Source organism: Haemaphysalis longicornis, unplaced genomic scaffold (genome assembly GCF_048455015.1).
Source record: "Haemaphysalis longicornis isolate Haplotype H1 unplaced genomic scaffold, Haemaphysalis longicornis Haplotype H1 scaffold_4, whole genome shotgun sequence".
Lineage (NCBI taxonomy): Eukaryota > Metazoa > Arthropoda > Arachnida > Ixodida > Ixodidae > Haemaphysalis > Haemaphysalis longicornis.
In genome coordinates, this window is record NW_027526361.1 from 56244679 (window position 1) to 56265144 (window position 20466).

The window sequence follows — 20466 nt, forward strand, 5'->3', positions numbered from 1 at the left end:
TTCATAGCTTCGTTGGTAATTTTGTGTCACCTCAGCGTCGCTGGTCATCCACCTCCACAGAGTGCAATGGCTCATGTCTTCTTCGTCTGCCCCCAAGGCTACACGCCGTCGCGCTCGCGGGCGCGTCAGTCCGAGCGCTTTCGAAGAACGCGCCAGAAACCTGCGCTTATGAGGGCGAGATCAATCGCGCCTTTTAGGTCACAGCCGCGAGTCAACGCATGTTGTTTCCGCGCCCGTGGCCCCAAAGCAACGGCAGCAGCTGTTGCTCGCCGGCTGCTCCTCTGAGCGTCCGCGGTGAGCACACGCGTCGCAGCGATCCTGGCTACCTGAACAGCGTCAGCATTTCGCCGATGTGACTCGGCAGTGCACGACGACATTGCGTCACGTGTTGACCCGGCGTACCGCGCAGGCCAACCCCGCGAGACCGCCCGCCCGGCGCTTCAAATGTGCGTATACTGATATACTTTCGCTTGTCTGTGGGTGTTCGGTATCCAAGCTGCTGTTTTATATACATAACTAGCATACTTTTCCCGGGTGACCAATCGCGGAGCTACTCGGCTGGAAGTTGCGGTTTTGGCGGATACAGCAAGACGTGAAAGATGCAACAACTGCAGCTTTTCTCTGATGAGATCGAAGTGGACGTGCTGGTAAATTAATTATTTACGGCTGCGCAGCAAACGTTGGTATTTTGCAGACAATAATTTAGTTTTCTTTTTTAAGGGATATAGTTGTGAAAACTGCTCTGCCGCAGCGCTTCTTGAGGGCAAGCTGTAAGCAAAGCTGAGCTGTTTGTGGATGCGAGCAACGTCGCTGCATACACCTCTATCTGGCGTATTTGAAATTCTTTACGCGTGGATACTTTTGGCAGGCGACGAGCATATTGCTGGGTTACGCAGTTATCCGGAAGCCATATCAAACTGCTCAGTTGTGAGGAAGAAATTGAGTGACGGTTTACCATGCATGCGGGATGCTGGTCTCGCTTATATAGGAATGCGGCAACAGCAACATTTATCTAGAGTTATTAATTCTGAAGAAATTGACTTCTTTAGGTGCCGGTGACGATGAACAGAGAGTTTCAAGCCTAAAACAAAATCTAGAACTTTAACAGAAAAAAAAAAGAACACGGATCTTTAACAGCTAACTCAGTTGCACTGAAGTGTGCACTTGTGCCACACGTACACAAAAGAAAACATTCTTATCTAAATATCGCCGCGTTGTGCGTCTGCTCGAAATTTTTTTTTTTTTCCGTTAAAAAACATGTTTCAGTGTTTTGTAAAATCTGGTCGCGAGCAAAGCTCTGCATCCGGCTTAGCACAGCTGCAGAGAACTGCAAAGAGCAGCTGGTCTTGTTTGCTCATTACTCCGCCACAGATCCAACTACGCTTCAGCCCAGCATGCATTATGCCGTCACATCAATCAAGAAAATACGTCTAATTTCGGACCATCACATTATTCGTATACCAACTCATCCGTAGTGACCCCACATCCATCGTGCGCTTTTGTACTGTAACGGCTTGGCTTAATTAAACGGAATTGATTTCAGAGGATATTTAGTGCAAAGCTGTAGGTCTCGAAAATGTCTAACAGTTTAACCTTCTCTTTCTAAAGTTAGCATCTTTAATTACAGAAAGAGAGTAGCAGTTCTAAAGCTCGACATAATCAATCAGAAAATAAATGTTGGCAGTCACCCAGAGTGCGAACTATGTACACCCAAGAGCAGAAGTGTACGGACCACGAAAGCAGCAATTTTGGGTTATTTCTCTGCCGCACGGCAGCCCGTACTATGTCCGGTAGTTTTCATTAGTTCAGTACTTATACGACATATCGTATGCATTCGACAGTTTGTCGGGCTGCAATAGGAAAAGAAATAACCTAAAGTTGCCATTTACCTGGTCCGTAAACTTTCGATCGTGGCTGTACATATATGCCTTTCTAAGCTCCGGTTTTGAGCGCTTGGATTCACTCCACGCTCTTCTTAACCGTACATGCGCAGCCGCTTTTCTGATGGAGGCGAAAAGCGAAAACGCCCGTGTGTTTTCGGCGCACGTTAAAGATCCTCAGGTGGTCAAAATTAATCCGGAACCCTCCACTACGGCGCGCCTTTTCGTCTGAGTAGCATCGGCGCGTTAAACTTCACAATCAATCAATCAATCAATCAATCAATCAATCAATCAATCAATCAATCAATCAATCAATCAATCAATCAATCAATCAATCAATCAATCGTACATGCCATGACAGGGCAGTTCCAGAGGCAGCGTTTGTTACCTGGGCTGCGTGTCAGAGTCTGCACGCAGTGTCTTTCTTTAGTTATGAGTAAATCCAGTGTTGGTGTTTGCTGTTCTTATTGGCCTGTTCTCTAGTGAGGGTGCACGAATTCGGGAATGCGTTTTCAATTATTCCAAGTGTCATAAGGAAATCCGTCCACTGGTGGTGCAGCTCTGAGTACTCGTCATACGTGATTGGACAAGGACATGATGAGGGTCCTCGGTGAAGAAACTCTTAGGCGAGCGGGTTTGCTATCACTTTTTTTATGTGCCTAAGCGTTTGCTTGGCTGTCATATGGTCTACGCGAGCCTGGCTGCCTCCTTGTAAATCCGGAGCGTACGCTCACTGCAGTGAAGCCCGTGCGTGGAAAATTAAAAGGAGCATCCTCGACACCTGAGCGGTCGCTTGGGTGGGGCCTCCGTCCTGCCTGCGCTTCACAGCTGGCGAACGGGATGTGATCCTACTTTCCGAACATGTCATCGAACAGGTAAAACCACGGCTTCCGCCGGCCAGGATCTGCCGTCACCCCCAATACATCATGCTGGTGGGACCATTTCTGCAACACCCGTACGCCTGCCACCCTAATAGAAACGGAATAGGTTGCTTCTGGGGAACACTCATTTCGTGATCACCAGGAATCACTTAACAGAACGGGAAGTGCCGACATGTCATTGATGCGCTGTCGGAGTCCGACTTGGTTGATGTTTCCGACATCGCTGCCGCCATCAACGGCAGCTTACCGGCAGATCCCTACGACCGGACCACATGCCTGGCACACCGTTACGTCAGAGCGGTCGTAGTTCCAGGAGTGCCTCTCTTCTGAAGAACGCGACGATCGCAGACCCATCCAGCCACTGTGCCACATGAAATACCGAGCTTAGAGGACCCCGCACGCAGACGACACCTTTCCACGTGAGCCGTTTTTACAGCGACTTGAGCGCCCGCATGTTTAGGACGACCGCCTCTGCCATGGAATCAACAGCCTTTTGCCAGTGAGGTTATGGAGGTAGCCGTGCCGTTTCCGCAAGCTGCCGCAGGCACCGTGCTCACCCGCGACGTACCCCATTCCGACGTTGCGCGTACCCCACCAAGCCAGTAACATCTATGCCACCCACCACTCCGACAGGCGTCGACCACCAGTGCGGCAGGCTCAACCGGCTCGTCATGGTCACCATGAATCGGCACCACCACTTGTACCGTCGACGGGACCGTTCGTCGTCGCCACGACATGACTCACCCGCTTTCTTTACTGTCCACTTCCATGGCCTGGAAAGAAAATCGACCGGCCGTCCAACGCCTAGTCGAGTGTCGCCTATTCTATCTAGTGGATAGCCGAAGCTGCGTGTGCGAGTCATTAACGGTACGCGAATGTGAGTCTACAAGACGCGTTACCTGATCTTAAACCATGATCCTGAACCACGTTCTACGAGTAAAACTTTGAACGATTCCTCTTACGTCGGGTATTTCTCGACGCACTCGCCACGGCCCACCGTTTTGAATATTCAGAAACCATGTTAAGCACAGCAACACAAAATAAAAGTCACACGCCAGTTTATTTCAGTGCAGGTATGCCCCAATAAGACTGAAAGGCGGGATAGTTGGTGACAATTCATGACTGTAACTTGACCGCACAAAAAAAAAAAAAAAATACGAGGCCTGAACGAAGGACTGAACTTTGTTGTTCAGTCTTACTTTTTTTGTGTGTGTGCGCTTGTTACAGTCATGAAGTATGCCACGATGAAAGCTTCGCATTAAGAACATCTTGATGGTAGCGCACTTAAACACGGACACTAGGAAAGAGACGACAAACCACAGCGCTGACTCACAACTGATTTTTATTAGAACAGACACACATTGAGATATTTCAACCAAAACCCATGTGACCACGCATCATATATACGTCACAATCCAGCGTGTTATTTCCCAAAACGTGACAGGCATGAGCAAACTGTGTGGTGAAGGCGCGTGTTTTATATTTATTTTCCAGATTGGTTTAAAAATTCAAACTCACTCTCATGTAAATGAATTGACGGCACACTAAAGCACCACATCCCCTTTTTTCTTATATTATATACCTCAATAATCTCGCGTGTCAACTTGTCCCTGTGCACAGATAATATCACTGTTTCCTGGAACGCAGGCTCGCATTTGCACTTGGAACACGAGGTCGCGGGTTCAATTCCCGGCCACGGCGGCCGCTTTTCTGATGGAGGCGAAAAGCAGAAACGCCCGTGTGTACAAGATTTCGGCGCACGTTAAAGATCCCCAGGTGGTCAAAATTAATCCGGAGCCCTCCACTACGGCGCGCCTCATAGCCTGCGTTGCGTCGGCGCGTTAAACCATACAATCAATCAATCAGCATTTGCACTTGGAAACGTGTTGAGCCACGTGCGAGTAGGTGTCCCCTCCTAAAGACCATTTATGTTCTAACAACCTGACATTAATACACCGACTTGTCTGTCCAATATACACATAACCACATGGAAGTGGTATAAGGTAGACAACACACTTTTTGCATGGGACGGAAGGAGAGAGAGAGAGACTAAACATGTTTATTGTTTCTTATTAAAGAGTCCTTAGGGTGGCCTCCTCATTCCAGGAGTCCATTGGCACGGGCCGCGTCTTCTGCCCTCTCCACCAACTTGCGCGACACGTGCTTCACCCCGCATCCCTTTCCGGCGCCACGTGACATGCCTTTGGGCTTTCTATCAACAGATCCACAAATTTTGCTACGTCTATTGGGTGCTGAAAAGACAACCCTCACACCAAAGCGACCCGCAACATTATTCAAACCGTGGGACAATCTGTGGACATATGGGAGTACCGCAGGAAATTTCGTCTCCGCCGGTGCTACATCATCACACATTGCGCATGTGCCCATCTTTACCCGCTTTATCAGCTTCTTTACCGTGAGACGAATGACGTCACTTAGAAACCCGGCATCCGTTAACCTTTGTAACTGTTTAGAAAAACTAGTGCCAATCGCTTCAACACAGGACTTAAAGAGTGCCGACCGCAAACAAGAGAAGGCAATGTCGTTCTTGATCACTTTAGGGTGTCCTGAATTAAAGTTGAGGAGCGGCTTCTCAGAACGAGGGTTATACATCCAACACACGTGATCAGGTTACCTCTAACTGGATGTCAAGGAACTGTAGTTTATTATCTTGGAGTACCTCTTGGAGTACCTCCAATCCCAGACCACAATCTGTGAACACCTGAACGATATCCCCAACAGTTTTATGCATATCACAGGATTGAACGAAAACAGGAAAATCATCTACATATTTGAACACGTTTGTGACTAGACTGCTGACGTTTCTTTGGATGCATTTGTCTACTCTTCCTAGGAAAAATGTTGCTCAATACAGGCGCAACTTTCGAGCCGATACACACGCCAGAGCGTTGAAGGAACAACCTTGCTTTCCAGTCCACAAAAGCAGAGCTCCGGTAAAACGACAGAATCTCCAGAAAACTACTGACAAAACTACTGAACAGGTAGAGCACCATGTACATTGCGTTCCACCCGCACGGTCGATGGATCCAAACCAGGCGCCGGATAGTATTTTTTTTTATTTAGTGTAGGGGGAGGGATGCGGACTACGACTACGGACGTCAACGCGGGTGACATCGTGAGTTACTGAAATGCTCTGCATTTAAAATGCCCGCCAGGTGGGATCCGAACCCACGACCTCCAGAATACCTATGGCACCAAGACTCCAGTTCTGGCAGTCTTGGTGCCATAGGGAGCTTAAGAGGGTTCAACGCTGGTCGACCACTCTCGGCATGTCGTAGACGCTCGAGTCACGGCCCGGGGGTTAAAAAGAAGGTCCCCTTCACCCTGAATAGTCCAAGTGTCGCTGGCTACCACCCCCAAGCGCAGGAAACAAAAACACTTGAACATAAATACCCCAGAAAGTGGAGGCTAAAGTAGCCCAGCCGGTAGCGTAGTGATTATCGCACCAGACCGGTATTCTGGAGGTCGTGGGTTCGGATCCCACCTGGCGGGCATTTTTTCTCCACTTTCGTATTTTCCAAATTCTTTATCTTGAGCTACTACATCTTCCCCTTTGCTTTCCGAGGTCTTCTTGACTGCCAATTCTTATTTCTGTCTTATTTTCAATGAGCCCCTCATTTCCTATTCTGATTCGCTATATATATATATATATATATATATATATATATATATATATATATATATATATATATATATATATATATATATATGATGTGCGTGCCCTCGGACCGCGCAGGTCACCGGGCTCAGCAGTGAGGGCAAAGTACTGCTTGCACATCTCTCAGGCTCGTTGTTAACTCGGTATGCTTCAAATATTTCTCCATTCGCTAATGAAAACTGGGCAAAACAATTGTCCTTTGAAACTCTGGTGTATACACGTGCAGCGGCGGCAGTCATCAGTGTCACCGTCGTTTTTTTTTTTCTCTCTCTTTCTTGTCGCGCCGGGTCGATTGTCGCGAATGCGTAACATCGTCATCAAGGTGCGGAACAAAGCAGGACGCCAAACAAAGCACGCGGCTCGGTTCATCGACTGGCGTTGTAGGCGCCATTATCTTGTGGACAATGCTGTGTGGGTCACACAGGATGATGTATTCGCTGCGAGAGCACAGAGCGGCAGTACCACCAGAAGCGGGTGCAGTACATTTCGCTGATCACTGCTGCCTCTGAACGTGTACACCTGCATAAGTTTCGAAAAACCTATCATCTTGGGTACACAGATGGAGAAATATTCGAAGCTGCACTGGCTGGCACTGTCAAAAAAGGAACTGAATTGTCGTAAAAAGAACTGATTTTGATTTCATTGTAGGGTTTAACCCGCTGACGCAACGCAGGCGATGAGGCGCGCCATAGTGGAGGGCTCCGGAGTAGAGGGCTCCGGAGTTTTTTGACCACCTGGGGATCTTTAACGTGCGCCGAAATCTCGTACACGTGGGCGTTCTTGCTTTTCGCCTCCATCAGGCCGAAAATCGAACCCGCGTCCTCGTGCTCAACACCACAACGCCTTAGCCACTGAGCCACCGCGGCTGGTCTAAGAAGAACTGTGTGCAGAAGCATAGGTTTTTGGGTTGCGGTAACATTACGGTTGTATGTTTTGTCTTACAATATTCAGGGGATGTCTAGCGTCTGTCCTTTCCTCATCCTTCTTCGCTGCATGCACAAGCTATCCCAGTATGAACTAGCCCAACTTTCCGTATACAAATCTTCGCATTGCGCTGCATCTGATCTATGTTCTCTATTCTGTTCATGATTTGGGAACTGTATTTGTGGCTATTCAGGCATTGCTGTTCCAGGAAGGAGGAAATTCTTGCATATAGTGCATTTAGAGAGTAATAAAATACATTAATCGGGCACCAGTGCACGGTAGCCAGTTGGTGCTAGGGAAAGGCGGTTAAACATTGTGAAACAAACAAACAAACAAACAGAAAAAAAAACAATCGAGTAAGCAAACAGGACGGCAACACAAAGCGACAGCGCAACTAACAGCTTGTTTATTTATGGAGTACACCACACATGTACGTTATTTTTATGCAAAATATGAAGGTGAGAAGAAGAAGAAAAAAGAACGGAAAGGCCGGGAGGTCAACCAGGTGTAGAGCCCGGTTTGCTACCCTGCAGTGCTGCACTGGGGGAATGGGGTTCAGGGAATAAAAAGGGGGGGAGAAGAGGAAGAGATAGGAGTGGGAAAGCGCGCACTCTATAGTCCCGTTTCGGGCACTATAGTCTTTCAAGCAAGTTCGTTTCACTCAGGAAACGTAAAAGGGTGAAGCCACTGGAAAATTACGCCATGGCCGGCTGTGATGGCTTGATGGAATTTTTCTCTTATCTCTGTCACCAGTTGGTGTAGGGGGCCGTAGCGCAGGGCTGCGCGTAAGCTCTGTAAGGCAGCCTTGGAATCCGAAAAGATCGCCCAATTTTGAGGAGTAGCTCCGATGATATGGTCAAGAGCCTCACGAATGGCTGCAAGTTCTGTAGCTGTCGAGCTCGTGGTATGGCCAATACGGAATCGAATTGTTGCAAAATCTGCTGGCACAAACACTGCACCTACCGAACTGGATGACGTTACGGAGCCATCTGTGTACACATGTTTCTGGTCGTTGTACCGTTCATGCAGTAACAGCAGCGTAAGGTGCTACACGTGTATGCATGTGCCGAGCCACATGTGGCCCGCCATGCAAACGTGCGCAGTTCAGGTCATGACAAGAACACCCCCTCTCTTCCAAAGAGGTAGAGTTTGGTGGTCGTCTTGTGTTGTCTTTTTTTGTTCGCGTCCTTTTCTTTCCAAAGTTTCAAAGGACACTAAAGGGTAGAAGCAAGTTGGCCTATGCCGGTAGCTTAAGATGGTCGTGAACACAAATATACTACTCGGAGCAGCAATACGTGCTTGATGCAGAAAATGCTCTAAGCGTAAAAACAGGTGTCGCCGTCCCACGCTACATATTGTGACGAATCTTGAAGGTGAAGCGCGGGAGATAAAACACGAAAAAAAAAAACACGAAAGAAAAACGAAAGCCCTACATTCACAGGCTTTCGCACAATGTCAAGAAGGTCGCAGCCGGTTATAATGTGCGTATTGTGTTTTATGACCCGGGGAGGCTGGCTGACGTTTACCCTATGATGGCTAAGAAGCCACCGGAAACATGCGCAAAGAAGCACGCAACATGCTACGCCGAGTGTGTCAGCAACGTAATTTACAGTATCCCCTTAAAGTGCAAAAGGGTGAATATTGGCCAAACAGGACGCTGCTTCAATGAACGTGCAATAGAGCACCGGTTGGCCGTCACTTGTAACGTGGGCGGGCACATAGCAGACCACCGCACGCGCTGTGGGTGTGAGCCGTGTGCCACGGAAAAGGGGACCTTTCTAAGAAGAGCAAAAAAAAAAAAAAAACAACAACAACACGGAAATGGAGATAATCGAGGCGGTGTTTTTAAAAAGAGCAGACGACAAGTGCGTCAGCACGCCGTCACTAGCATTAAGAGACGAAGAAATGTCCTTCATTAAAAACAGTGTCTAATCATGTAGTTTAGAATGTGCAGTTGTCCTGCCACACTTGTGGTTCGGTTTGCGCCTCGAAAATTAATCCGGAGCCCTCCACTACGGCGCACTTCATTACCTGTGTTGTGACGGCACGTTAACAAACCTCATAATCAATCAAATAAAGTTTCGCCATGTTGTGACCATGAAGAGGGCGTTTGTAGCGTTTTGATCATTCATCTGAAAGGGGATAGAGCGCGAGAGATTGCGAAGTTGATGGCGCGTAAAAGAAAGAAGCCCCTCCTGACACTAACCTCTCGTTGTCAATAACGGTATGGTCGAACCGTTTTGTCGTGAACCGGAAACCGTTATTTCATTTTTAGGTTCAGTTCCGCAAAAATACCGGTTCGGTTCCGGTTTTCGATTCGGTGCGGTTCCGGTTCGACACCTTGGTGTGCGCTTGTGCGTGCGCTTGTGCGTGTGTGTGTGTGCGTGTGTGTGTGCGTGTGTGTGTGTCATCATACGATGTATGATGATGTATGATGTATGAGAGCGATGTATGTACATCATCATCATCAAGGGTTTGTAATATGTGACTATTAAGATTTGTTATCACGCATAAAATCTATTTATGACATCTTTATGCACTATAAGTGAGATTTCGGGTATTTTCGTTGCCTTTTGGTCAGTTTCAGCTACAGCTTTTTGTACGTCTTTGCGGGTTTTCCCCTTTGAGGTCGATTTCCGCTATTTCTGTTGAATATTTTTTTATACCGTGGTTTTCAACCATTGCAGGTTCGTTTTGGCTGTTATTTATGGCTGTTATTTATTTTAGTTGGGGTGGTTTTGTATGCTTTAGGTACGTTTATGCCGTGATATAACCAACATAAGCAAGCTCATGTGACGGCTGGCTGTAGATGTTCAGAATGAACAGGGCTTGTGTTCTTCGGGTGGGAGGGCAGAATTTCCAGACAGGTATCAGTAATGGGCGAGGCAATATCGTGTCGTACTGCGGCGAGACTCTTGGATACGAGCGTGGCGGTGCGATAAGTCGGATCTTGAGTGTACGTTTCATAGCCCCTGAGTTTTGGTGAGGGGCTGATAGAAAATTTGTGGCATATGCGCTGTAGTTCACGTAGTGTCGTAAAAACATTACTTGCGCGCACTCCACAGCTGCGATGCACCGCTGTCATCGGCTGCCGCACGAGTTGCCGGGTAAATGTCACGCGTGACGTCTTCGATTCCCAGACGCCTCCCAACTGTTCTAAGAAGGCTGGAGCTACAGTTCATGACACTTGCATATTCCGCAATTCTTTTTCTTCGCACATATTCGTGAAGGCGTCTTCGTATATATACTCCGCTGCATAAACTCCCTGTCGCAGCATGCATGTGATCGATCCTGGGGTCTGTTCTTTCATTATTCAAATTCGCCAAGACAGATATCATTATAAGAAATACGCCTGTCATCGTGTCCCTGTGAAAATGCGTGCAATGTTTATTTTTAGTAGTGGTGGGAAGTAGAAAAGTAGTATTTACATTTTATGAAAGTTAAAGGCGTACGGTTTCTTTTAAGTGGTATTCAGCCGGTATTTTTTTTTTCTCGAAAAGAACATAAGTCCCGCTTGTGCTGTTGCAGAGAGCGCGCAGCACTGTGAAGGCGGTAAATTTGAATCCACAGCCCCTCTGGCGCATTAATCACAGCTCTTCACTTCTGACCGCTTTTAAGCTGAGTGGAACTGCTTTAATTTTTGTTTGCTTTCATCTCACACGTGCCGGTGCCTTACTGCGCAGTTTGGTACGCGTCGTTTTTGGCGGCCACTTTTTTCGCTACTTTCGTAAAAACCAACCCAACGGGCGTTCCAAACTGAATGGACGCGGGGGCTGCCGGTAATATACGCAGATTTTGCCTCAAATGTATCTGCAGTTTTTTCTTTCTTTTTTTTTTTTTTTGCGCTAAACAACGGGGAGTTGTATGACGAGCGTCAGCTGTTCAGGAGTTTCGAACGGCTATGAGTATATAAACCGCTTGTTTTTTGGAAGTCTCTGTTTGGGTCCTTTACGCCGCTACGCCATGCCCGAGTCGACCCAGCGGCGCATGCATGGGACGCTGCGGGGGTGGTCGGCTGATCGGCTGCAACTGCCGCGGCCGCCGCCTCTCATGGTTTAGCAGAACGACTGAAAACGGGGCCTTGTGCGCAGCGCCAAAAGCGGGCCCGGCTAATCACGCCGGGCCCGCATGTGTGATTCGCCCGCATGTGTGAACGGGCCCGAACGCCGGGCCCGTTCGAGGGGTGTGTCGCGGGGGGTGTCTGAGGTCGAAAGGTGAACTTGCGCATGCGTGGATTACACAGCAGTGTATAGGGTTGCCACCTTTTCCAGACAAAAAAAACCGGCCCTTCGGGGGGGGGGGGGGGGGGGGGGGGGGTATATAGAATGTTTACTTTGTGTTGAAAAAAAAAAGACGCCATGTTTTTGACATGTAGTGCCATTTATTGTAGCGTTTTCGAGAGGAATCAACATAACCTTTGTACTGGAAGTGATTCAGAGCTAGGTTATTGCTCTGCATGTGCTTCACTGAAATCTAACCGCAATTGCTGACCGCGACGGCAGCATTTCGTTGTTTTCCTCCTCCCTTAGGTTCCCCTCCATCTCAGGCAGCGCACTCGCCCGCGTATTTTTTCTGCTCGCGTGTCTTTGCGCAGCTTGTCGACACATATTTATCGTCTTAGTTGTTGAATTGACGCTTATAAAACGCCAAAATGGACATAACCACGGCGCAAAGGTAAAAAAACCGGCCAATGACGGCTGGTTTTAAGTATGGACCGGCAACCGGCCCGCTGTTTTAAAAACCGGTCGGGTGGCAACCCTAGCAGTGTACCGCTTGTCGCAGCTAAAAACAATTTCGTTCAAAAATAACACGCAAGAAATGCAAAAAGTAAGGCGGTCATAAGTTCAGCACATGGTAGATATACAGTTCGTGGGTAGATATACAGTTCAAGCTGATACAGACAATTCGTAAACAGTGAAAATGAATGAAAGTGGTTCGAACAGTGCTTCCTGCGGATTGAATCAATATGATCGTTACAGGACACATCTTCCGCAGATACTACTCCAAGCGTTTTCACTGACCTTTCAAGCTTTACCATATGGGTTCATAACAAGAATGTTTGGTACGGTCGTGGGTGTATTTCGAGCTCTAAATAAGACCCACTTTGTTTTGGATTCTTTAAGCAAAAGGTTTTTCCTTTCCGACCAATTCTTTAGCTCGTAACAAAAGCATGCCTGCTTGTTCGAGTATGTCGGTTAAATGCATCCGGTGAACAAACACTGTGCAGTCGTCATAACTGACAAAATTTCATCTATTATTGGTGGTAACAATATCGTTTATTTAATAGAAGAAAATAATAGAACCAGGAATACTGCCCTGCGGCACTCTTGTAACAAGTCGTCTAGCATTATCTGCATTCATTAATTTTAACAAACAGTTCACTTAATTCTAAAGGTGAGGTCAAGTATACATACTATACTGACGTAATTGTATACTGTCACTGTATACAAGTATGCTGACGTCACTGTAGCTGCCATGTTGGAGCACTGCTTGCACGGTGGAAGTATGTGAACGTATCTGCCGCTGTCATCTCGAGCAGCGATGAAAAAGCAGTACTCCAGAAAGGGCTTTGGTGACGTCACATGGAAGCTATGCATATTTCCTCGAAAGCCGTTTTTTTTTCTTCTAATTTACAAAGAAGTATATACCGTGATGGACGCGATCGAAGGCTTTGCTTAAGTCTAGACGCCTTCAGTCATCATTTTTTCTTAATGTTATTTAAAATGGTCTCCTCTCACTTTTCAGTAACTCGTATTCTGTTGAATAATTTTGTTCAAAACCGTGTTGCCAGCTTGTAATTGTGTTTGCGCGATAATAGGTTTTTCTAAGATTAATTACTCCTTGAAGACATTTCTGAAAATATGGGTAATATCGATAACGGGCAGCAGTTTCTATGCACATTCTTGTCACCTCCTTTGTGACTTATCGTTACTCTCGCTACTTTCCTGTTTTGGGAAATAGACTTGCCGATAAAACCAAATATATATAAAGGGTGAACACAGGCGCAATAAGGTCTAATACGGTCTTTATCGGTGCGATTTCGAGATCATAATCGCTTTTAAAGACGATAGCCTTTCTTGGGCTACTTAAACCCAGAAATTTTGGTCTGTCTGTATGTCTGTCTGTGACTCGATTCAGCCACCCGGCCAAAGTAAAGCAATGCCTGCGCAATAGTCTTATATAGTCACAGCTAAATCGACCCGTCTAAGTCCGGTGTAATGTTCATACTTGTCAACATTGTTGAAGAAGAACAAGACATTACGCAAATATAAGACAACAAATTAATACAGAAATGATATTTGCAGTGTTCCTTTATAAAAAGTCATACATGCTTGATTTTTACGAAACTAGATACTTCATCAACTGCAGAAAAAACATTCACTCCGCCGTCGCCTGCTATCGCCCGCGCCACTATAGCTTCTGGCGACATTTTAAGAAATCAACAGGCAACAGTTACGAAAGGTTCCACTAGATAGGTTCCGCGTTCTGCTTGCAACGCACGTGGAGTAGGGAAACGTGGTTCTATAAATGTTGAAGTAGGGCGCCTCGATTCCCGAGCGTCTTCGCCGTACGGCAGCGTTGGCATCGAGACACCCGGCCCAGAGCAGTGGAACGCGGTAAATTTAAAAAATTACGCCCACTTCCCCTCGCGGGAACCCTGCTGGTGTGATGCGACGCTGAGGGGGGTTCAAGCGCAAGCGGAGAGCAACCGTCGACCGAAAGGCCGCTGGAGAGCGGCACACCGGTTATATGCGCAGCGCTCCCGAAGGAGGGGAGACCGCGGAAGAGAGAGTACTGCACATGCGCCGGCGCCAGTGCGTCTGCCGCGGCTATGACGCAACACAATCCACTTTTATCCAATCCAAATCCAAGCCAAGCCAATCAAATCGAATCCAATCCAATGCCCCTCGCGAGAGAGTGTTCGCTATCGGAGAGGAGAGGGGATGAGCGGCGGAGAGCGCAGCTGGCGCGGCGAGGAGAATGGGGGAGGGGTGGACGCCGACAACGCCGACAACAACGCCGGATGGATGCAGGGACAAGGCGAGTGAATGAGATGCGTCGCATCTAAAAGGATTTAAGCAAACCTTTGGCGTCTTTACCTTGGGAGGAGCGCGACGCAAGAGGAACAACATAAGAGGTGAGAGGGAAAGCGAAGGGAGGCATTTACTTGGCAAAAGTCGATAAAGTCTATCGTCTTTTGTCGACATTTGCAACTAAGGAGCAGATCCGCGGCCAATTTTTTCTACTACTGCTTTTATGTCTGCGGTATATTGCGACAATCTCCGATAATGGGTTGGCGTTGGAAACAGTGTATGCGCAGCCCGTGGGATATGGCATGCGGACCCGACTACGTCAGTGCTTGAAATTTTGTTAGTGTTTCCCGCCAGCTCTATAAAGTAATCGTTCATTAGATGGGCTAACTTGGCCATCAAAAATAACGATTTGCACTTGAGTAGCATCTGCATATGCTTTCCTGTTCAAAATGTCGGTTAACTTTTTAAAGCGAAAGCTTTCTTTAGTGGGACCGGTGGCGTCCTGTCAAAAAAACTCATGTATTTCCCTAATACACACTAAACTTTTTTACAACCTTTTTGGTCAAAAATGGTGTAGTATAAGTGGAGAGAGAGAGAGAATCAACTTTTACTGAGCCCTTAAAGAAGGTGTGTGCGCGCAGGCACCAGATCTGGCACCTGGCCACTAGTCCGTACTGAGTGGCGAGGTCGGGGCTGGACAGCAAGGTCTCCCATTGCTCGAGGGGGTTGAGGATAGGGGTGGGGGGAAGGGAAGGTGGGGAGACTTGAGTTGCGTGCACTCACCTATGATGTGCGCGAGAGTGCCTCTTATCTCCTTGCAGAACGGGCCCGAGCTGTCGTGCTCGGCCGGGTACATCTTGTTCAGGAGCACCGGATTCGCTATGCGACCCCGCTTGCATGCGACGAACGATCGTCGGCTGTCGTCTGTTCAGCTGCGGATGCGGCCCGGGAAGTCGTTTCGGTACATTTCGACTATGTCTTAGCTCGTGGTGGGGTGCGGTAGCTCGTCAGGGAGTTTGAAGGCCATTACGCCCTTTTTCTGAAATCTCAAACCCCTTATTCGTAGCTCTACACTTTTTTTGTGTAAAAAAAAGGGTGCTGACCAACTTCAATACCCTTGGTTTTTGGTAGGGTGTTGAAAGGGTGTGGAAAAGGTGTTCAGCTGTTGATTGATGAAGGCCATGCATGTATGCATAACTGCACTGGGATGTACAAGACATCCCCTCATAACCTCCTGCCCACCTCAGAAGAAATGTTCAAAAGCAAAAAAAAAAAAAAAAAAGATGTTTCTCTGCAATTATTGCTCGTTTCCATATATACGGTACGCCTCATGGCCCAAGTTTGGCTTTGGCACATGAAACGTCAATTTTAACTTATAAAATAACGTCGACCGGCCGGTTGTCGTCTGGGATGTCGTTGGAGGCCTGGTGCTGACGACGAGGTTTGTAATTTCGCCAGCGCTCGAAGACATCGTGTGTATGGAACAATTCAGTGCCTCCCCGTTCTGTGAAGAAGGATGACCAGCGACGTTGGGCACAGTGCACAAAGAGAGCACGAAACAAAACACGCTTGTTTGTAACTTACCGTTGAGCTAACTTCTTGGGTAATTAGATAAATGAAAAGACTACCATTTTACTCAAGGGGACAAACATGGAGCTGTCCGTTTCCCTCCCGCGTTGTAGTCATCAATTACTGTACGTGTAACACACACCAACCCAAACAGCTCGACTACGCAGGACAGCAGTCAGGTCGCACCGGGCCACAGGTATTAGACGTCCTGGTTGAAGTCTCCCCCAAGCACGACGGGAATATATTATCGGTGAGCGCGTGAAGCCTGGCTGCGTGTGCCCTACACCCGTGCACGCATAAATGGGTGGCCGGGGATGTGCGCGTGCTTAGACGGGAAAGACACCGGCCAAAACGTCGCTCCGAAGCCGTGCTCGTGTCTGGACGGGACACAGACACTCCAGGACCCCTTCAAGAAGGCAACACAAGAAAGTAGCTCTGGAGACGGAAAATTATACGCCGTGACTTGTCTTGTCCGCGCACATATATATATGGAGAAACCGGAACATATACAGCTTCGCTGTAAAAATTCTAGGACACTCAAGCAATCTTTGCGACGTAGCCAATGCGAAAGCATTAGCGTTGAATTGCGGAACGGATATGCCGGTATTGATTCACAGCTGCTGTCGACGCAGACGCTTCAGAGTCCGTCGCCGCGTACACCGTTCACATTTGTAGAGCAAGTGTCTCGTAGAAGGCAGCGCGTTCGTCCTATGCACGTACACTGTGGAACGTGCCAGTGGTACGCGCGTGTCCTCTCATTACCATCATCATCCTTTTCCCTTTGTGACGTTTCCTTCCTCTTTCAATTAATATGATGGAGAGTATTGGCCAATCCCCCTCGTTAGCCCTACCTATACGCACAATGAGCGGGAACGTGCCTTGCTACACATCTAATTGTATTCACGAGTGTCATTACCATGCTCACATTTCTCCTGGAGCACTATACTCGGGCTCATGAACGGTATCACTCCGCCTAAGCAACGGAACCGGGATGACAAGGGGGGTGCGCGTTTTGAAAGAAGATTGCTATGAATGCGTGATATAGTCTGCCTTTTCTCACGTAATTTTTTTGTCGTCGCTGCAGTATACCTGCAAGCACTGCAAGTTTTCACAAAGTCCGTTTGCCGCGCTAATCAGTGACCCCCGTGACGATGGCAATGGCGGCTCTATAGTAGAACGGGTTGTTGAGTACACTCTTGCCTCTAGCGTCGGGAGCGGATAACCTGCAATATTTCTTTGTCCGGTAGTTTCCGGCGCGGACGCGCACTTCGTCAGGGAAGCAATCACGCATCAGTTTTCGTCGACATACGCGCGCACAGCTCCAATAGATAGATCATTCGTTTGCAACCTCGTGTAGGAGCTGTGCTGACACGTCCATCCAAAGCCGTTAAAAACGCCACAGGCGACTGTCCCGTATGCTTTTCATTCGTGTTCGCAGCTAGTACCCGGCATACTGCACGAACGTCTTCTCAATTGCGCGATAGCGCGAAACGATTTTCAATGCCACCGCGCCTCGGCGCGTGTGGCTTCGTTTTTCCCCCTTCCTCGTGGTCGTTTGTCTAAGTATAGCCATTCAACGCGCGAAGCTTGCTAATCCCTTGCCCAGCCGTGATACAGGAAACGTGTAGTGACGGAAACGTCTTGGCGGCGAACGTACTCTATACAAAATCCGGGAGATGTGGCGAAAGAAAGTGCACGACAAACAAGGCTGTACGGGTATACAGCTTTGCTTATAAACTACTTGGCTTGCACTTATCAAGGTGGCCCAAGTGACCTAATATCGGTGCTAGTACAGAATTACCACATAGGAAGAAACCAAACGGGTGCAACCCGCAGGCTTCTTCGTGCCAAGAGAAAGAGAAGAAAAACACAAAGAAAGAAGTAAAAGCCACTCAAAATGAGCCGAAATCACATGCATTCGGTCTTCATCATACGCATCGGCCAGCGACAGGTCACTTTGGCGACACCCACTACACCGACATCATGCGCCCACAAAACCTGAACGGTCCCCAACACCAACGGCACAATCAACACTGCAGCTTATACAGTGGAATCTCGTTGATACGATTCGGCATATTACGTTTTTCGGCCTAATACGTTTTTGTTTTCGTTCCTGGTCAACGTCGCTCAGAAATAACTCATTTTCGTGCGTTTAATACGATCACATATTTGCCGAAAATTGGATAATATGATCGCGAAAGCGGATCTCGACCGACATTTCTAGTAATCTCACGTTTAAACCGCATTCCAACAGGCCACGACCTGCACGTTGCATATACGCCGAGGGAGCGGAAGCACCGGTTCTGCGGCAGAAACGTTACTGCAATGCGTGGCCGTTCCGTGCAAGGCTGACGATAAGTCAGGCGATGCGCCCCGCCATGTAGCAAATCGTGTCACAATCAAGGAAGAAGGCGCGCAATACTCGTGGCAGGCGCGGCTTCCCTTTACGACTTTTCCCATGGACCGTGCTTCCCACGCAGTGATTTGGTCTCTTTTTGCCTTGTTTCATGCGCGGCCGTGTTTCTAAGGCTTGTGGCAACGTCAAAGAAATGCAAGGTGCAAGTGGACATCGTACGCCAATTCGAAGAGAACCCGAGGCCTCTTTGCCAGTGTAACTTCTAAAGAGCAACTTCTAAAGTAGCTGCAAGTTTTGGGGGCTGGTGTAAAGCAAACGCGCAGTGCGAAGCATGGGCAAAAAAAAAAAAAAAACCCATCGTGCTTACATGGTTCAAGGAAGTTAGAACGACAGGAGTGAACTTCGACGGGTCAGTCCCACGCGAAACAATTGACAACGTCGCGCTCTCCTTGGGCAATCAACACGACACGGATTGTCGTACAAGGCATTGTCTCAAAGCAACAAATACCGGCAGCTTCTTTTTGAACGTTTTAGAAGAATTGGACATTTAAAAGGAGAAAGGTCAGCACAAATTGAGCATGCTACTTCAGTGTTGCTCCATAAAAGTGAGTTGCTAACGGAGCATGCATATTTTCCTTCTTTTTTTAACCTATTTGGATAATACGATTTATGGATAATACGTTTTATTTTCCGGTTCCCGTGAAAAACGTATCAACGAGATCTCACTGTAACGCTAGCTATCTCCGGCTGCAGCGGAAACTCGCAGCGCACACAGAAACCTCCGATTACCTCACTATCATCATGACTCGAAATTAACAAGCCTCTCGAAGATTACGTCCTGGAAAGAATTCCCATACCTGCCCGCCGTCAAGTTTTAACAAGCCCCAGCATCCCCTCCTGCCATCACCACCGTCAGGGCCCCAGCCCCAGGTCACGCCTCCCTCCCCATGCAAGGCCCCTAAAATAGCTGCCTTATCCCCCATGAACCGCCCGCTGCGGCCTGCGACTTCTATTGCTGCGGCCGTGCACTCCCGACGAGGCCGGACGGCTTGGGCACACGCCCATATCCTTCCACATTTTATCCTATTATCGACACGCCCTCCAAGAATACCAGCTCCTCCACACCCAACAGTTACCAACGCGAAATCCGCCGCTAAACAAACACATATATACTACAACGATACCATATCCTATCCCACATGTCCACCACCCGCTTCCTACAACTTTCCAGTCACACACACTCACCTCGTCTGCACACACCACCCCTCACCACTCCGGCCGTTCACCTGCTCTCGAACAGTGCAAAATATACCCGCATGACCGGCCTGGTACAGTGTTACCAGCGAACACTGATCCTATGGGACCACCCATAGCAGCGAAAGCGCGCGGCATTAGGACAACCCAGAACAAACGTTTCCCACTGAGCGGCGCAGAGATTCTCTCCCATTACAAGCGAACTCGCCGCAGCGAGCTCCCGCCGCCACACCATGCCGGATTAGGAAACTTTGGGGACCGGGCTACCAGGGCTAGAGTGTACTAGAAGTTTTAGAGTGGCCCGACCGGCCGCCCGGAGAGGTGCTCGTTTCGCGCAGAAAATAGCGGCGGCGCTGTAGTCAAGGACAACTGAAAGCGAAAGCGGCGGCTGGCCGCGCGCGGGCCAGGAAACGCTGCAGCTTTACGCGCGCAGCGCTCGTAATTTCTTCTGCGGGTCGTCCAATTGCTTAAATATACTGTAGGTACAGTGGACTGTGGGTAACGAAATGAAAAACCAACGCTGCAGCTCATTTTGCGTTAGTTTTGCCTTTCCCGCTCGACAACAACAAGGAAAGTTACGGATTTTCCTTTGCAGCATTCGTAGCGGATTGTAAATAAAGTAATTGCAGCGACATTTTCGCTTTTTCAATTTCTCATAAAAAAGTATTTTGCGTGAAATTGCCTGGTATGATCCAGTTCATGATTGCTTTATGATTGTGTCCTTATTGTGCTGCTTGATGGACATAGTTGGTCGACGCAAATGACATGAAAAAATATGAGGACTGGGATGATAGCTTCTCAGATCATTTTTTTATTTATTGTCTTGCTATTTACGCTCGGACTGCAGTTATGTGGGTTAATATCATAAGCTGCGCTTGTTTTTCATTGC

The 20466-nt window shown here is 48.1% G+C and overlaps 1 protein-coding gene across 1 annotated transcript in view; it reads left to right on the forward strand.

Annotated features, from left to right (window-relative positions):
• Positions 1 to 284: 284 nt before the first annotated feature.
• LOC144178736 (alpha-1,3-mannosyl-glycoprotein 2-beta-N-acetylglucosaminyltransferase-like) overlaps positions 285 to 20466 on the forward strand; it is a 63337-nt gene continuing 43155 nt past the window's right edge. The window contains exon 1 of the mRNA XM_077706817.1: positions 285 to 446. The gene's annotated coding sequence lies outside the window, so the exon portion shown is untranslated. The remainder of the gene's footprint in view (positions 447 to 20466) is intronic.